General features: G+C 42.0%; 1 long non-coding RNA gene across 1 annotated transcript; it reads left to right on the forward strand.

The window, feature by feature from the left end:
• The first annotated feature begins 11048 nt into the window (after positions 1–11048).
• Positions 11049–13018, forward strand: LOC308066436. Its single transcript, XR_013929155.1, has 2 exons — positions 11049–11133; positions 11682–13018. It is a non-coding gene; the product is annotated as an uncharacterized lncRNA (long non-coding RNA).
• The last annotated feature ends 5229 nt before the right edge of the window (positions 13019–18247 follow it).

Consider the following 18247-nt stretch of genomic DNA (forward strand, 5'->3'; position numbering starts at 1 on the left):
GTTTTGCTTCTTAACTGTCAAGAAACATTATATGTGCCTAAATTGTACTGTGCAACTTAATGATAGTTAAAAATGAGCTAGAAAACCAGATTTTTTCCTACTGATTAAATTCAAGTGAAAAAAAACCCTTTATTTACAACTATTAAGCCAAGAAATTATGAACAAAAAAGAAAAATCCTGTTTCATGCTTACACGTGTGGTTTGATGTAAAACAATGATTTTTGTTCCATTTCAATTTAAAACAGAATTGTGGTTTATATTTTTTATTCATAAACAAGGAAAATAAAAAAGCATTTTAAGACAAAGGAAAATCAAAACCATCATTTCTCTTCAGAATACTGATTTAACCTGAAAATTTTCAGGTAGCTTTTCCTCAAAGGAAACCCCAGTTTTTTATTCAAAGACAGCATTTCCCTGTGGAAACTGTCAGTAAAATTACTACACTGCCAGTAGCAGAACAAGCTACAGGACTCTGCAGCTCTTAATTCACTTTAAGTAAGGGGACAGGACAATCATACTACACACAAGCTTCCTCCAAATCCTCCTCCTCTACCAAAGACTCCTATCTGCCTTATTTGTGTTCCTATGTTGCTCAACATCTTCCCCAGCGCTAATACTTACACTGCTTTACACATCCCATTTCTTTACTCTAACCACAGCCACTCGCTGGCTCCCCTCTTCTCTGTAAAGCACCGCTGTACTTGTTTCATGACTCAAGGTTCAGTCTGGGCAAGACAGACAAGCAGTCCCTTGTCAGGAGGGCAGGGTTAGGTGAGGAAGACCTTTCTCCTGGCAAGAAGGAGACTTTGGGGATACCCCTTTCACCTGTACAGTGGCTAGCCCCCATTTGGGAATCAGCTGGGTATCTTTACAGGTTAAGTGGAGGGACACAAATTCTTAACAAGGTCTCTACAAAAAAAGAGGCAAGACAAAAATCTTGTTTCCAGTTATAGTTTATGGCATGCATCAGAACCCACAGCTGCGATCCGGGTCCCCAGTGTCCTTGGCACCGAGGAAAAGGCAATTCGTGCACCATATGCTCAGCAATCTACAGAGGCGAGATGAACAAGAAGTGAACGCATCTCTCATCCCATTTTATAGGTGGCATAAAGCCAAGGAGTGACTTGCTGAAGTTAACAGTCCAAGGGACCGAATGCAGCTCTCTTGGCTCTCAGCTCAGCTCCTAAATCACGCTTTCTCTCCTCATTCAGAGCCTTCCTGACAGAACAAAGAAATTTATGCCTCAAAGAGCAATCCTTTCCTGGCTTAAAAGTATTATTATTTCATAGCTCAGCTAGAAAAATAGCCTTCTCGCCATGAAACTGCAGCATATTTCTTTCACAGTTCCTGTTGAACTCCTATTCCCCAGTGAAAGGGGGGGTGGGGGTGGGTTTTCTACCTTTAGCAGAACTGAAAAGTAATAGAAAACTAAAAGCTGAGGAAAACTACACCTGCATGGTAGCCAGCCAGAGTTCCTGTCTCAAGAGGATGGGAATGACCTTAAAAGTTTCTCATTTGAACCTCTAATCGTAGAAATAAAGTCCAGCTTCTCAACTGGAGCTCATTAAAAAATCCCACAGTTATAATGGCAATAAGAAGTCAAGGTTATCAGCCTTGGCAATTGAAATATTCCCTGCTTGTCAGCATGCTTTAGCAGTATCTGAAGTGACTACCCTACCTTTTGCAATGACACCTGTCCTTGGCTTGCCTAATGAGACTGTTCATTGCGTTATAAGAGCTGCTGGTTTCTTCCCCCCACCACCCCCTTCATTTTTCCTCTCTCTTCAGTACCTATTTTCCTCAGAATTGCAGCCTCCAAGACAAGCAATAATGTCTGTGAAATCACACAATGCCTTTAGGTGAAAATATACTACTTTTTTTTTTTAGTTCTCAGAAAACAGAACTATTTTGTGTGTGTATGTACATACATAGATATGAAATCAGCCTTCATCAAAAGCCTGCAGGACCATTAGCAGCACCTCCTGTTAATCACTTCTGAAGAAAAAAAAAAAAGTACTAAATATAAACCATCTAAATACAAAGGTGTATCTCTGACAATTTTCTCACTATGAACTGCTTGCAAGTAAACCCACATTTTTACATGTTAGAAAGGAAGCAGGAAGCCTCTGCAAAATTTAGAAGTTATTGGCAGGTACATTCTGTCCGTTTTCATGTAAGACACTGTCTGAAGGTAGAATGAGAGATGAAGATAAAACAATCAGCAACCCAGGTCACACTAACTTATGACCTTTTAACTTAGCACGACCAAAGAGATCGGGGAAGCAGACAGGCCGGACAGCCTTGTGAGATGCAGATCAGGAGCATTTCTATGCTTTTTTACAATGTAATGGCTTCCAACTGAACTAATTGCAACCACTTTTGCTGGAAAATTTGAATACAGAAGCCCACCTGGATTTCTTGATTGAATTATGAGCCTCATCCATTGCCAATGAAACTCAGAAGAGCATTGCTATCTGTTTTCTCTGTGGGCTGAATCAAGCCTTAAGTCTCTTAGAAATATCTGTTTAAAGGTGAAGAACTACCTGAGGGGACGTTGTCAGCTTGGTTTAGGTATTGTAACAGACACAGGTCTTGCAAAACTAAACATTGCCTCCAAAACCCCATCTTTAAGGCCCCCCAAACATTTGTACATTCTTATGAGTTAAAGTGAAAGCTTTTTTGAGAAGGGAGTAGGTGTGGAAATTACTTTAAGTCTCCCTCAGCTATACATACAGAGCTGGAATATATGTGATGCTGATGAGACAAAATAACCAACTGGAGCATGCAGAAGCCCTGGCCACGGTGGGATCCCTGTCCTATAGGCAAAGCATCTGTATTCCCCCGAGATTACCCTGTTTTAGAGGAGACAGATGGTGAAAGAAAAACAAATAGGCTTCTCCAAAACCTTTCAGATTTCCAAGGCAGATGAGGGCTCTCCCTAATCTTTCAGTCTGGTAGACAGCAGTGCTTCCCCAGAATATAAGATTGTGAAGGGCAACACCTGCAAGGAGTGAAGAAAAGATCTGGGTCTTGCTCCACCCACTTTTTGGCACCTACAGCAAAGATGTCTCCATCTCATATGGAGACAGAGAGCACGTAGGATCCCCTTTATAGTCCAGGACAGGGGAAACAAGCACTTCTACAATGTCATTCAACTGCCTGTATGTTTAGAGATCTACTTTAGGAAAAAAGAAGGTGAACTGCTGATGTGGCCATTGTTCTCTCCCATAAAGAGAGTTCAAGCAACCCACTCAGACTGAAGGCATCCACACAGATGAACTGTGCTTAAAAACGGTGTATAGGGTAAAGAACAGCATGTACAGTAAAGATTTTTGGTTTTCCTTTTAATAAGGGGGACTGTAAAGTACCATCAGGATAACTATTTCCCCCCATCTAGTGGTGGGACTGCATTTTAAAATGTCCCACTCATCTTAGCTGACTGCATTGTGAAACTGGTGAAGGTTGAAAATAGTACCACTGCTCTGCAAGATCCCCAAACCCTATGGCTGTGATTACGGCAAGTCCTGTAAACCAGGTCTCAGACACTGGAAACAGTCCTCACTTCCCAGCTCTTTGCTCTAACCTCCAGGTCATGCTACCTCTGATTTCAAACGTGCTTAAAATATATGAAAGATATAAACCTACCATATTGGCCTTTAGCTTATTTATTTATAGATTCATTACTAGGGATTGCCTCTTCACAACTACAGTTTATGACTATTTTTAGCACTCCTAAAGAGCTTTGTTATTCATCTGCAGAAACTGCTATTGATGTGTCACATCTGCTTCACAGTCTACTCGCCTTTTAACTATTTCACCAAATACAAATGAAAGAAGCTTTATTTCTGGACTTGGAAGAGTTTGAGGTGATAACTGAGCTCTGGGTCAGATTCTCAGCAATATTCAGCTAAGCATCCTGGTCAGATGTTTCTAAGCTAGTCCTTGTCCTTACTATATGTGTTAAAGTTATACCATGTTCCTAAAGGACAAGTCTGAACTGTGTTTTATTATCAACTATAGACTGTTAAGCTGTTCAGTGTAAGAGGGTATGCCCTGTTTAATTTTGGAGATGTTCTCAGGGGGGTTTCAAACTGGGGCTTTCAAAAGAACAGCTTTGTTACCAAAAGCAGAAAAAGTTCCTGTGTGCATTTCCTAAAAGAATGTACCTACCTCGTATACCTATTTTTATACTCCATACTTAATTTTCCTTCTGGTTATTAAAGTCAATTGATTCAAATACAGTAAGCCTTCTGTGAGCCTAGGTAACATTCCCTGAAGTCATTACCTTGAACTGAAATAGGTTTGAAAGACCAAGCACACACAGCTGAGAATTTGCAGAGCACAAACAGGTACACAAAATACACCTCATGCAGACCATAAGCCATGTGTTACTCAGCCTTGTAACAGGCTTTTCCACATTTAGCCTTGTTAAAGGCTTTTTATCATAAGAAATCACAGAATTTAGATAATTCATGATGGGTTTAAATGGGCCTTAATAAGCCAAAAATATCTTTCTAATTACCTGTCTTTCCCCACAATGCACAGTGTATTACTGTAAACACAAATGCTCATAGATAACCACTTACCTTCCCAGTGGGTATGGACCAACAGTAAAGTCCCAATTCCATACAGTTAAGTATTTCCAAGATGCAGTCACATGAATAGACAACTAGCTTAATAATACTTTAGCTGGTCAAAATTCAACTCTGGCCTTCTCCAGCAAAGCTGTAAAAAGCTTGCTTCTAGTCTTACAACCACTGCATATTCATTCCATTAACTCTTTTCCCCATTCCTGTTCCTCACCTGAAAAAGATCTTTGCAAACAAGTGAGAGCACAATGGGTCCTAAATGTATCCTCTTTCACTGACTCCATATCCAACATGGACATCGGTTTTCTACCTCTCCTCTTTCCATACTCTATTACTGCTCTCCTGCTTCCTGACGAGGACCTGGGGACTAAGAGGAGAAAGGTTTCTCTCAGAAGAATTAAATCACATTTTTCTATTCAGACTTAGTCTTAATGTGAGAGAAGATTACAATGTTTTATGCAACAGAGAAATACAATCCATTTCTATGGCAGGCAGGAAATACACTATTGCATCGTAATTAATGGGGGTTTATTAAGTCCAGTATCTAATTCATTTTATCCTCTTTGGCTTTTCATCCAATGGTATGATTCCATTTCTTCAACTTCTGTGCTGACAGACTTTTATTTATCTGGTTTTATAACAAATAGATGGAAAAGAAATGACTGATCATGGGTACAAAATTGCCTTTGCCAAAAGTTAAATTCAAAATCAGAGCAAACAAAGCCTGCAGCTGCTCCCTTGCCTCCCGTGCCAACAATAATAACCACTTACAATAAAAATAAGCCTACCTGAGGCAGAAGCAGAAGGTACCAGATCCTCAGCACAAATCAGTGGAACTGAAAGCACTATATTAGCTATCAAGTTTTGGTTTACCTTCATCTTGAATCACTGCCCTTTATCCCACAAACCTGGGAAGTGCTACAGAAATAAGGACTTACAAGTGCCTGTACCTATATGTCTCTGAAGTCTTGCTTTCACACAATTTACAGTTAGCAACTGAGTTGACACATATTCCCTCTGTATGCCTCTAAGCCAGTGGGATGCAGTAAAGACAGAACTCTCACATGTTCCCATATGTATTCACCCTTTGGAAAGTTTATTGCTGTTTTGAAAAGCTCTGCATGTGGCAACAGGTAAAAGCTGTGGGGCTTGTCATAGACCTACTTGTAATCAGAGGCTGAAAAGTTAGAGAAAAAGAAGGCCCCAGGTATGGAGAGGGGGCACCATGGCAGTCACCATACTGAAGCTGGCAGGATCATATAAACCTGTCCTTAAATAACACACCTGAATTTGCACCACCACCCCCATCGATTTTCAATGCCTCTTTCAGTGCAAAGCCATTTCTTTTAGCTGAGATATCAGCCTGAAATTAGAAGAACTGCAGTTTACAAGCTGGCTGTCACTGGCTGCATTTTGGGGACCAGCAAAGTATCTGCAACATGGTAAATACCGCAGAGCACCAGGCACCACAGATCTGCCACAGATGCCTGTGAATACGTTGCCAGGTAAACACGCATCCCTACAGCCTTGTAAGAACAAGGCAGTCCTTGGCAAGTAACTGGATTTAATCAGAACAAGCAAGGATTATTTGCTTATTTTTCAATTAAAAATAAAACCTCACAGGCATCTTCACTTACGCTTGGACCCTCCTTCATAAAGAAATGGAAAGAAACATTAGGTTTTGCTGCCACCAGCAATTAAATTGGCTAATTCCTCCTTAGCCTGCAGTTTCAGGGATAGGATGACCTCGGGCAGCCGTTCAAGACTGTCAGCACCAGACTTGAACCGTCCCCTGGATACTACACAATTAACTGCAAAACAGATGTCTCCATGCAAGGTAAATTGCACCGACAGACCACTGTCTAAACCCAGTGAGGTGTAGCTGTTCTGGAGGAAGAGCACGGACCTACCAACCACAGCATACAGAAAGAACCTCTGGAAAACAGTGGATTCAGAAGGGGGTTTAGCCAAAAAAAAAGACTGCAGAGAACCCAAAAATTCTCACAGGTTCCAGAAACTGGGATTAGTTAAACATTTAAATGCTATTAAAACCCACTGCCTGAAATACTTGCTCTCTAATGCTCAAAACCACCAGATGAGATATACCAGCCTCTCAGAAGTTGATTTGTAACCTCTGGAAATCCTCCCGCTTCAGAGTACCCTCTACAGCCCACATGCTAAGGAGTGAGCTTGTGTTGTTTGGGGTCAATGCTTCTGATCTTTCCTTGATCCCTCACCAGAAGTGCCTTGCCTGAAGCCACTGCTTAAAAACTACAGACACTAGTGAAAGGGAAGGAAACTCAAACAGTGTGCATATTTTCCACCCCAACCACTCAGATGGCCACCCATGATTATAGGCAAGCCTTCTCAAACCGCATAAGGTTACTTACTACCTCAGAAGAGCCCTATGACACCCCTCTTTTCTCCACCTTTCTCCTCCTCTGCAAGCCAAAGCAAAAGTAAGCACACAAAGCAGTCAGCAGCAAAGCCCACTCTTTCCTTCCCTATCTCACAGCACTCTCACGGACCTCCTGGCACACCAACCCTTTCCTACCCATGCACTTCACATAGACCCTTCCACACACACCCCATCACTCCACTCAGTTAACATTTTCCCTCCAAGTATGTGGCATCACGTACATATTTTCCCCCACCTTACCACATATTTCACACCATGAAGAAACACTATTTCCTGGCCACAAGACCACTATGTTCTTTAGAAAGCTGTGCTTTCATTTGTGAGACCCAGATCCTCCTCATACTGCCATTTCTGTTACAGGAGCAAACTCCTGCAAGCATCAGTGGCCACTCCACATGGAGCTCCCCACCTCTGGGTCCCAGCTCTGTGATTTCAAGAGAGCTGCTGACATTGAGTGAACTGTAGTGACAATGACAAGTTTCAGATACTAAAGTCTTCTGTTGATCGGCAGAAAAGGTACAAGGTGTAAGTAGCAATATAAATAGGCCTGAAACATGACTTGGAAAAATTATTTCCTAAATGAAAAACACCAGTCTTTATAGGAGGATGAGGCCCACAAAAAAAGGCAGGAGTAACCAAGGTTCTTCCACCATCGTTATCAGTGGTGCCCTATGGCTGGGCCAAGGGCTGCTATCCCCGACCCTGCCTCTGGGTCCCCAGAGCCTGCGCCTGCGGCAGGGTGGCTCCTCGCACTCTGGGGATGGGAAAGGTAAGCACGAGACAGACAGTAGCGGCTCCATGCTGAGGGTCTGTAATGGAAGCAGACCTTTACACTGGTCACAGCAGTTCACCCCAAAGGCCCACAGTGGGTGCCGATGTGCCAGCCTATTCACACCTGACTGGTAACACCAACACTTTTCACATCAGCCACTGTAAAATAATCTGTGACTTTTGGGTATTGTCACTACATGTGAAACTCAGAGCAAGGACTAGGCCATGCAGGGACTTGTTTGCCACTCTTAAGCCAACCAGTCTCCTCTAACACACCCTCTCGGTCCAGGTATCCAAATGACTTCATAAAAAAACCATGCAATGCATTATTGCCCACAGTAACATTGATGAGTGCATAAACTGCTGAGGTATTGGACATGAATCATATTCCATGGCAGATAAAATTTCAATATAAATTAATAAATAAATCATTAGACTATCAAAAAATCTGAAATGTCACTCTCTTTTTGCCTCAGCGTTTGCTTCATCCTTTATCAATCTATCCTGATTGACTTTAAAAAAAAAAAGCAGCAGTTTTTCTCAGTAAGATCAGAAATAACGTCTCTTCTCTTTAAGATGCTCTTCAGCTAAAAAGGTGATAGGAACACCATACAGGTCTGTAAAATACATGGGTATTGGTTGAGAAATCAATGTTAACCTTCCACATCCTTTGTAAAGGGACAGTCTAAATAGCCCTTACAATCAAGTATCAGACACAGAGAGGATGTGGACAGTGGCAAATTTCTGCTTAACTGCCTCAGAATAAACAACACTGAATAGTCAGACATCTCACCAGACATTGTGGCAGCCAGCCCCAGTTAGTACAATTTTAGTAGGCACCAACCAGTTTGGCTACATTCAAAACCCCAAGACAGGTGGCAGAGAAGTCACGATGACAACTCCTTCCATTAGCCCTCTTGCATGAGATCTTGCAAGTTTCAGATCATTCTAATTTCCCATTTAAGCAGAAAACTTTTTGAAAGTGCAAGGGGACACTAGAGGTTTTGAGGTAAATCACAGGCTCCTTGGACTTATTATGTTTTCCTCAACAGATGTAGCCAAAAACATTTCTGTATGTTCTAGTAGATACCGACTCCTGACTAATGAAACAAGCATTTTGATGCTAAAAGATACCAAGCGTTATCTGGTACAGTTATAGACAGTCCATGACTCCAGAACGTATTTCCATCTGTAGCTCAGCAGAGCTTCAGCAGGTTTAACCACGTATAAAGATTAAGTCCTTCCTTTCATTTATAGTAGCAGTCTGAAGAAAAAATTTGGACTTCATATTTGCTTTTGCTTTCTGTCAAGGGATGAATGCTCCACAGCACCTGAACAACATCTTTAGTAGGCACTGTACAGATACGCAATAAGACTTCAGTTCCTGTACAAAACAGGCCTGCCATCCCCTGTAACAATGCAAGCCTCCTGAACGCTGCCCCAGTGGTAGCTGTTAAGTGGGTTTTATCCTCCCTGAAGGAGAGGGAGAAGCGTCTGCAGACTGTGCACTAGGAAGATGCGGACCATGGATCGAACTAACCTATAAAAGTAATAGGGCATGCTTTTCTGTAGACACACTTAGGCAGAGCCTAAAAATAGATGATAAAAAATCCTGGGTTTGCCTCTATATCTCCACGGTAACAGCACCAGTGAAGCAAGACTTCAAATATCTCCCTGTTGTAGGATCAGATAGTTCTTTTTCCATTTGTATATGTTTAGCAGGATTTTCATCTGGGCCTGCCACCAGGACAGTAATTACACAATGCAAGCTGCAGTTCTGGTGGAAGCATATACAGTTTTCAGTAGAACAGGAATTAGACTAGCTGTCTCAAGAACCTGCCTTCCTTTCCCCAAAACATATACTTAACACAAAAAATACAATTCTAGCTGAAGAAAAATGACTGGGTTTTTTAAAAATTATTTAAAGAAAGAAAAAAAAAAGGGGGGGGGGGGGAGAAAAAATATTTTTTTAAAAAAAAGTATTTCATTTGGTCATAGGACATTAGGATAGCTTGTGAGGTACCAGGCCTCAATGACACATTGCACAGTGAGAAAGAGAAAATCAAATCTAGATTGTTACATTAGTATCTTGAAAATTGCTAGATAAGCCAGTGACCCGTGGCAGTGCCGAGAAGACACATAACACTTCACCAACCAGCCAAGCTACTACAGCATCTGAGCATTCTAGTGCTGAAGCACGGCACAGCGCTGGGCTGTATCAACGTGCATTAGCAAATGGAGTGCCACAATTGGTCTTACTGACTCAGGGGCAATGATGTGTCACTGCAAGGCAGCACCAACTAGAGCCCGTTAATCTTACTGTAACTCCAAAGATCCTCAGCAGAAAATGTATGGTTAACTCCTTTGTACTGTCAGAGGCAGTTGTGGCTCTTTACCTCTACTCCCATGGGTTAACCACACAGACAGCTTTAAACATCAGTTTGCTGCAAATACAGAGCACAGATGGTAAATCAAAAAAGGTTGATATCATTACACTTTTAAACAATTAAATGTTCTTTTCAAAAAGAACAGCAGCCACTCAGAATTCAATTGCACTGAGGGAGAGTCGCTAAGAACTAGAAACTGCTTGTAGGTGCAGCTTCGAAGGCAGTGATGAGTATCCTGTACTCAGTGGGAGTCCTGCGAGCACTTGACAAAATACCCTGAGCCTCACTCTGCATGACAAGACTATGGCTGTTCCCGACCAGAGGAGCAAAACTCCTCTATGGCAGCAGCGGATTTCAAAGTCCTTGCTCTATTGCAGTACAATAGCAAATAGCTGGGTGACAAAGCTTTATTGCCTCCCCACCCAAACACTATTTATGCCTCCTCCTTCTCACCCTTCAATTGTATTTTGGAAGAGTCACATATGAGAACAGTTGGATGTCTCCTCTCTTTTGACTTCATAATTGTCTCCCATCACAAGAAATGCTAAAAAAGAAGGGGGGGGGGGGGGTAGGGAAGAAAAAAAAGCAGGCTCTTAAAGAGCAGGAGTCAAGTTCTTAGCTAGCAAAACCTGACCGGCTTCAAATCCTATTTTTCATCAGCTGAGGATCAAGCCACAGTTTTTGATTTGTTTCCCAACAAATGGTGACCAAGACTCAAGAAACATACCATGCAGCTGCTTTACAGAAGGCATGCACTTTGCAAACTATAGTGATAAATTCATGTAACAAGACTTTGGAAAAACAAGTTTCCTCATGTTTTCCCTCCTCAAAAAAACAATTAAATGCATCAGGCCAGTGTCTCAAGGAATACAAGGTCAGTACCACAAAGCACAGCCATTAGTGTTGCCCCTTACTGAAGGTGCTCACTAGCCAAAGACTCCCATTGTCCCCTTTGGGAACAGCCAAGGTGATAGGGAGAAATAGTGTGAAATGGGGACAATGGACATCGATTGTATGTCTGCTCAAGGAATGTGGGTATGGTGACTAGTCATGGGTGCGGTGTCTGGTCACATAGGCACACAGCTTTGAAGAGACAACTACAGTTTTGAGGAGACGCCTGCCCTTCTTCCTCTAACAAAGGGGCTATTTAAAAAGAATGAGAAAAGGATGAGAGATATTCCGATGCTATCTAGAGGGAGGGAGTGCTAAGTCTCCTTGCTGGAGAAGATCGGATGGTCACAAGAACACAAATCACCTACAAACCTGCAAGACCACCACATTCCAGGCAAAGGACTGATAAGCTAATTAACATTCGAAGCGAGAGTAAGCGGGTTTAGGTAACGAATATGTATAGGCGTTAATTGAATATTCATTTGTTTTATTGTACAAATGTGAGATGGTTCGTCACTTCGGGCATGCACGCTTGTGGAGGAGCGATCCCCCGTGCATCTGCGTGCAATAAACATACCTACTTTATAACTTTCGAGTTATAGAGTCTAATTCCGCACGTCAAAGGATGAGATTCTTCTGCAAAATCTGGCCCTACAGTGTTCTGCAGAAGTATTGAGGTAAAGCCATCTAAGCACCCAGCCAGACCACTGAATGCAGAAGAAATGACACAAGGTGTTTCAAATTCCCAACCAGCACCGACTTGCAAAACTCTGGTAGCTCAAGGCTGAAAGCAAAAAGACCTGACGTTGACCTTGGTTGTCTGCAGGAACAGACCTCAAATCTGTGATGCGAAACCCCTGAACCTCCAAGGACCCTTGTGAAATGATTGGCTCCAGTTTTATCCCTGTGAGTCCATACTGTAAAATTGTCATGTCAGCAGTCCCCACAATGCACTTAGTACAAGGACTGGCCAGGCCCTGGTGACTCTACTCTTCTCCCAAGCCCTGGTGCGCTCACCGGGAACGGGAACTGGCTTTCCTGTGCTGCTACAGCCTGCAAGGAGAAGAATCTCACCTTTAGACCGTCAGAACAACACTTCCTCCCAGCACAATAAAGCTTGCAAAACAAAACCAAATCCAGACTGGCAAACTGAGGAAAAAAAAGAAAACAAAGTTGAGCTGTCTGGTGTGATAATGGCTCCGAAATGATTACAGCTCCATGAGAAAGTGTTTGGGTTGTAACCTGGCACTGAAAAAGCAAATCAAGAAGTAAGGTACTTAAAACCCAGTGTCGATTGATCACCTTGTGAAAAGGCAGTATTACCTACCCTGTGCATTTGTAAAGGGAGAACTACCTTTTGAATATGTTTGTATTTCCTACTTTCATGGGTTTAAAACACTCACTAGAAGCATTAAAAGCATTACACAACCTGTAAATGTAGTGTTTGCCCTTGGTTCTCCTTGTATTTTCTGGTACATCCTTATGCCTCTCACCTTAAGAGGTCAAAATGTTTTTCACATACTCTGCTGATACTCTCTTCTGGGCAGACCCATCTGGTAACCAGATACTTGCTCGTCAGAACTGCAGAGTTTTCCAGACTTTTTTAAAACCTCACCTCTTGCATTTGAGCTTTAGTCTTTCTGAAGCTATCTCCTATTGAATGAAATATTGTCCAGCTCAGCACAAAATTTCACAGATCTAGCATTTAACAAGATGGCAGTGGGTGTTTTTAAAGGAGGCATGATCAAATCTACGTACTATCTGAGAGCTTACTGATATGACAGAGCACTGTACTATGTATCACTGTAATTTTCCTATGCAAATATGATTTATTTCCTCGTTGGATCAGACCTGAAGTCCATTCTGATGTTCTGTCCCACTGGCAGCAGCCAGTACTAATGCTTCAAAGGAAAGATGTAAAAAAAAAAAAAAAAAAAAAAACCAAAAAAACAGAGAAACAATATCTATGTCCATAACACTTTTTTCCTTGCCTCAGGGAGGAATTAGCTTATGCCTCTGAATAATACAAATGGAACAGCCTTCTAAGTATTTCTCTCATATCATTTAATCTGAGGCACTTTTAATACCTGTACAAGTAGATTTATTTTTTTTTTTACCTGCTGAGCTCTTGGTCCCAGCAGGAGGCAACTGCAGTGTAATTTTGTGGTAAGTGTTCTTCATTAACTTTCTACCAGAATATCCATGTATCACAGTTTGCTCTGTGTTACTGTATTATTTTTTTCAAACATGCAAGCAGCTCGGTTCCCTTTTTAAAACTGTAGCTACACACTTCATTAAGCTGTCTGTGATAATATCTATCCTAATGTTCTGCCTTCAGAACAGACTGCAAATTCAGAGCACAGGCAGGTGAAGGGAAACTTGGGTTACTTTTGCCACTGGGCATTATTGTAGCTTTATCCACATCAAATTTAATCTCTCACTGCACTGCCAAGATGTTCAGTTCTTCCTGGAGCATCTAACAAACCTCAACAGCTTTCACCAACTGAAACAAATTACCGTGATCAGCTAAATTCCCTATCTCACTCTGTCTTTCCTTCTCTGTGCTGCTAATGAGGATACAAAGTACTACCGACCAGACCCACATTAGTCTGCGGACAGCTAACCAACCAGAGCCTCCAGAGTCAGCCCACAATGAACTTGGCTTCATGTTGAAGGTTATCCAAGCAGCTAGCTGCAACCATGTAGTGTGACACAGAAGGACTCAAAACTGCAAAAAGGAAAGATCAGAAGCACCTCCCTCTGTTTTGCAGTGGAGAGCTGCAAGACCAACATATGACTAATTAGATTAACTGGATGGAAAGAAATTAAGAGGAATTGATATCTATGAAGACATTAATGCATTTGGGGTTGCAGGTATTGAAGTGATCTGGCCCTGTATCAGGTAGTCACTTCAATTCCTAGGATCATGATCTTCACCCACTTTCAAAGAGATACAGACACCACATTAGTGAAAAGCTGCCATAATGTGATTCTGGATAGAACTGCAGAATCATATAATTGTTTAGGTTGGAAAAGATCTTTAAGGTCATAGACTCTAACTGTTAACCCAGGATTGCCAAGTCCATCACTAAACTACGTCACCAAGCACTGCATTTACGTGTTTTTTTAAACACCTTCAGGAGTGGTGATTCCATCACCTCCCTGGGCACCTGTTCCAATGCTTGATCACCTTTTCAGTGAAGAAATTTTTCTTAATATCCAATCTAAACCTCCTCTGGCATAGCTTGATGATGTTTCCTCTTGTCCTGTCGCTTGTTATCTGGGAGAAGAGACCAATCCCCACCTGCCTACAACATCCTTTCAGGCAGTTGTAGAGAGCAATAAGGCCTCCCCTGAGTCTTCTTTTCTCCAAACTAAACCACCCCAGTTCCCTCAGCCACTCCTCATCAGACTTGGGCTCCAGATCCTTCACAAGCTCTATTGCCATTGCCCTTCTCTGGACATGCTCCAGCACCTCAGTGCCTTTCTTGTAGTGAGGGGCCCAAAACTGAACAGGATTTGAGGTGTGGCCTCACCCGTGCTGAGTACAGGGGGACAACCGCCTCCCTAGTCCTGCTGGCCATGCTGTTTCTGATACAAGTCAAGATGTTATTGGCCTTCTGGCCACCTGAGCACACTGTTGGCTCATGTTGAGCTGGCAGCTGATCAACACCCTCAGGTCCTTTTTCCCCAGGCAGCTTCCCAACCACTCTTCCCCAAGCCTGTAGCACTGCAGGGGGTTGTTGTTACCCAAATGCAGGACCTTGGGTCCTCAGAGAGGGGGTTTAGGGGCCAAAGTCAGCTCGGGCACATCTGCAAGCAAGCAAAGCAGCAGCTCTTTGCTGAACATGTAGTACCTCTGGTGAGGGCCCACCAGCCCATAATGTGCTTCAGCTGCCCTGCACCTTGCTCCTGTTTATCACCTGTGCCTTACTGGTCCACTGATTCCCCACGTTTCCTCAAGTCACTCAAGAAAAGCCACCACAAGTATTTACTTGTGCCATGCTACGCACTTGAGTTTGATAAGATTCTGTCCTGAGTTTTCGGGCTCTTCTCTCTCACACCTCCCTTGTTCACCTCCTGGAACAAACTGCTGGCTGCACATCTGAGGACTGTCTTGGTTTTATTTGCCTGTGGAAAAAGAGACTGGTGTAGGGATAGTGTAGTGGAAGAAGCTATTTTTGCACTGATGCCTGAAAACAGGCCTGTGGTCAGAGAGGAGGGTGAACAACCTGTCTCCTGATCACCAAACACCCCAGCCTTTGGCCATCACTGCTGTCATGGAAAGGAGCCATCAGAAGAGGCCGTGAACAAGGGTGGGTGTTACCTTGATGCAAGCTGAGGGCAAAGTCCTTCATGACTGCAGGGGTCCCGCAGCCTTGCAACAGGCAGCCTTACTACAGGGGATGAATAGCAACATCAGCACATAGCTAATGAACGTGGTTATTTAAGGTCTCTGTTTTTAATGTGGCAAAGGCTGGAAAAGTCAACATAGGGAAAATAAGACCTGACAAAAAAATCACTCTGCAATCACAGGGAATTCAGTATGGATATCACAGCTCTGCTGAGATAACCTCTAATTACCCACAGGAGACAGAACAGTAATGAGAAAGAAGCCACTTCCATTTTGGTTTGTTCATCATTAGTAGAAGTAGATATCAACCAATTTTCACCAGCCAAATCTTTATTATAGGCTGTGACATAAGAGACAAAAAAACCCCATCGAACAAACAAAAACCAAACAACCCCACACAACCCAAAAACCAGAACAAATTAAGCCTATAGTGCAACAATTCAGAAAAATGTGTCAGCTATTCTTGACTTGCAAGCCTTTGATCTGACTTTAAATTTGGTCTGACTTTCAGCTCTTTCTAGTTGCTAAGGATGCTATAAACAAGTACTAAGACTTTTAGAGCTAGAAACTATGAGGTCAGCTTTAAAGGTCTGGAAGAGTAGCCAGACTTGAACACTTGAGGAAATTTCCCTGACTTTGACACCTCATGAAAAATAGCCATCTCACTGGACTGCCAGAAATTTCTTCTACTCCAACAGAATTTTATCTGGTGTTTTGCTTTTGCTTGGGAGTGAGAATGAACAGTTTCTTAAAAAATGCTCAGATTCTCCATAATTACATACAGGACCCCAGGCATCAGATCCGTGCTCTGGGAGCACCACAAGAAAAAGATAATTCACGACCTAATATCTGGCCAGCCCACAGGTATTACTACAGGAATCGGCTGTGGTAAGTCTGTAACAAACAGCAGTCATACCCCAAACAAGCGTGATCACCTCATAATCAGAGTTTGAGGGCATGCAGCGTACAGACTACATTCCTGTATCTCAGCTGGAGAATGTTTTAACACTTCTATTTTATCATTTGGTACAAACCTATCTTCAAGTTCATAAGGACTCAACAATAGGCAAATTTTCAAGCAAATGTATATCCAAAAGTAGGAAGCAATTTGTGGTTTACATCTGAAATAAGATCCCTAGAAGTTATTTAGAAATTCCTATGTCATGAATTTCATACTTTCAGCATGGAAGACTCCCTCCATCCTCATAATTGTTAGTTTTTACTTCTGATTACAAATACTACTCAAGGTTATATCATGTAGCTTTGGGATTAAAATCAGTGATTACTCTTCAAATAAGTGACAGCCCTCCAAATGAGTGACAGTTCAAACAAATCTCTGAAATAGAAGGATAGAAAGAACCATCTCTTCTCTCCCCCGATGCAAGCTCAGGAGAGGGCTCAGAAGAGATGACAGCAAATCAGTAACACAGACTGAAATATTTAGAGCTTCTGTGTAATTAACTTGTAACACTGAGAGGAAACTCCATTATTAAACATAAAAATGGAAAAGTGGCTGGAGAAGAAACCGTTACTGGAGAGATGCTTCAGGCAAGTGACAGAAAAATCATCCAGAGTTTCCATGCACTTTGAAACAAGACAGAGAAGCCACTGAGGAAGAAGCTTCATAGCGAAGCTGCAAAAATAGATGACCTGCCCAAGTGTAGTATCGAGGGAAGGCATACATGACTCATGACTCCCCATGATTACAAAAGGGATCACCAGGTCTGAAAGAAAGAGGCAAATTTCTGAACAGGGAGCTCGTGTGCCAACTACACCTTTACTTTCTGACTACTGACAAAGTGTACAGCAGAAGGCACCTCCTGCAAAAAATGCTAAGAATTTCCTGCAAGATCTTGAAAAGCATGTAACGAGAGACAAATCTCTGGAAGATTACAGTATATTATGGGTTAGCAGCAAAAATAATTAAGCCCAAAGGACTGTGTGCCACTGAATGTGTAGTTGGGCATGAGGACAACATCAGCCAGCAGTCTTCAGTGACAGCTGGAGTTTATCAAGAGCACATAACGACTACAGTTCTCTGTATGGACAGGGCCACAGTCCACAGAGGATGAGATTGTTAAAGGCAAGTAAGAAATATAATGGAACATTCTAAAACCTTTTTAAAACCTCAAGGTTTTCTCAATATTGCCAAAATTTGTTCAATAACATTGTTGAATAGGAGTGACACCTGCTAGCACATGTAGCCTAATAAAAGAGCTCATTTATCAATAACAGAAAGACAAAATACATAGATAGCATTGTCCCAAAGGCACCCATCAAACGTAGGTGAACGTGTAAATAATTTTACCTGTCACGTAAAAGACCATATTAGGTGCTATGTAGCAAGACAATTATAAAAAGCACAACAAACAAGCAGCACGATCAGTGCTGGTACAAAAATATAAACTTTCAATACTGTCATCATGAATCAAAGTCACAAAAATCTGCCACAGTGATCGATAGGAAAATGAAAGTGTCCTCAGAGTCCAATGGAAAAAGTTCTTTGGAAAATTCTAAACTGATGTATTGTTATGAAAATTCCCCTCCCTAACTATAGTATCAGTCTTTATGGTATGACAGTGTATTAAATTTGTTAATATGTATCAGTTCACATTATACACTGCAATGATTGAGGTATGAGAATTTTACTGGAGACTTGTAAAACAAACTAAAGTACAGCCTGGCCCTGGAAGTAATGTAAAGGCTTTGCTTCCTGGAAGCTTAGAGCTGTCCATAAAGGATAAAAGATAGCCCTGGACAACTGAAATAACACCAGCATCCTAGGCCCTCTAACACATGTCTGAAACCTTCCCAGCATTGTCTGGCATCATAGGAC

This window comes from Falco punctatus (genome assembly GCF_963210335.1).
Source record: "Falco punctatus genome assembly, chromosome: 6".
Classification (NCBI taxonomy): Eukaryota; Metazoa; Chordata; class Aves; order Falconiformes; family Falconidae; genus Falco; species Falco punctatus.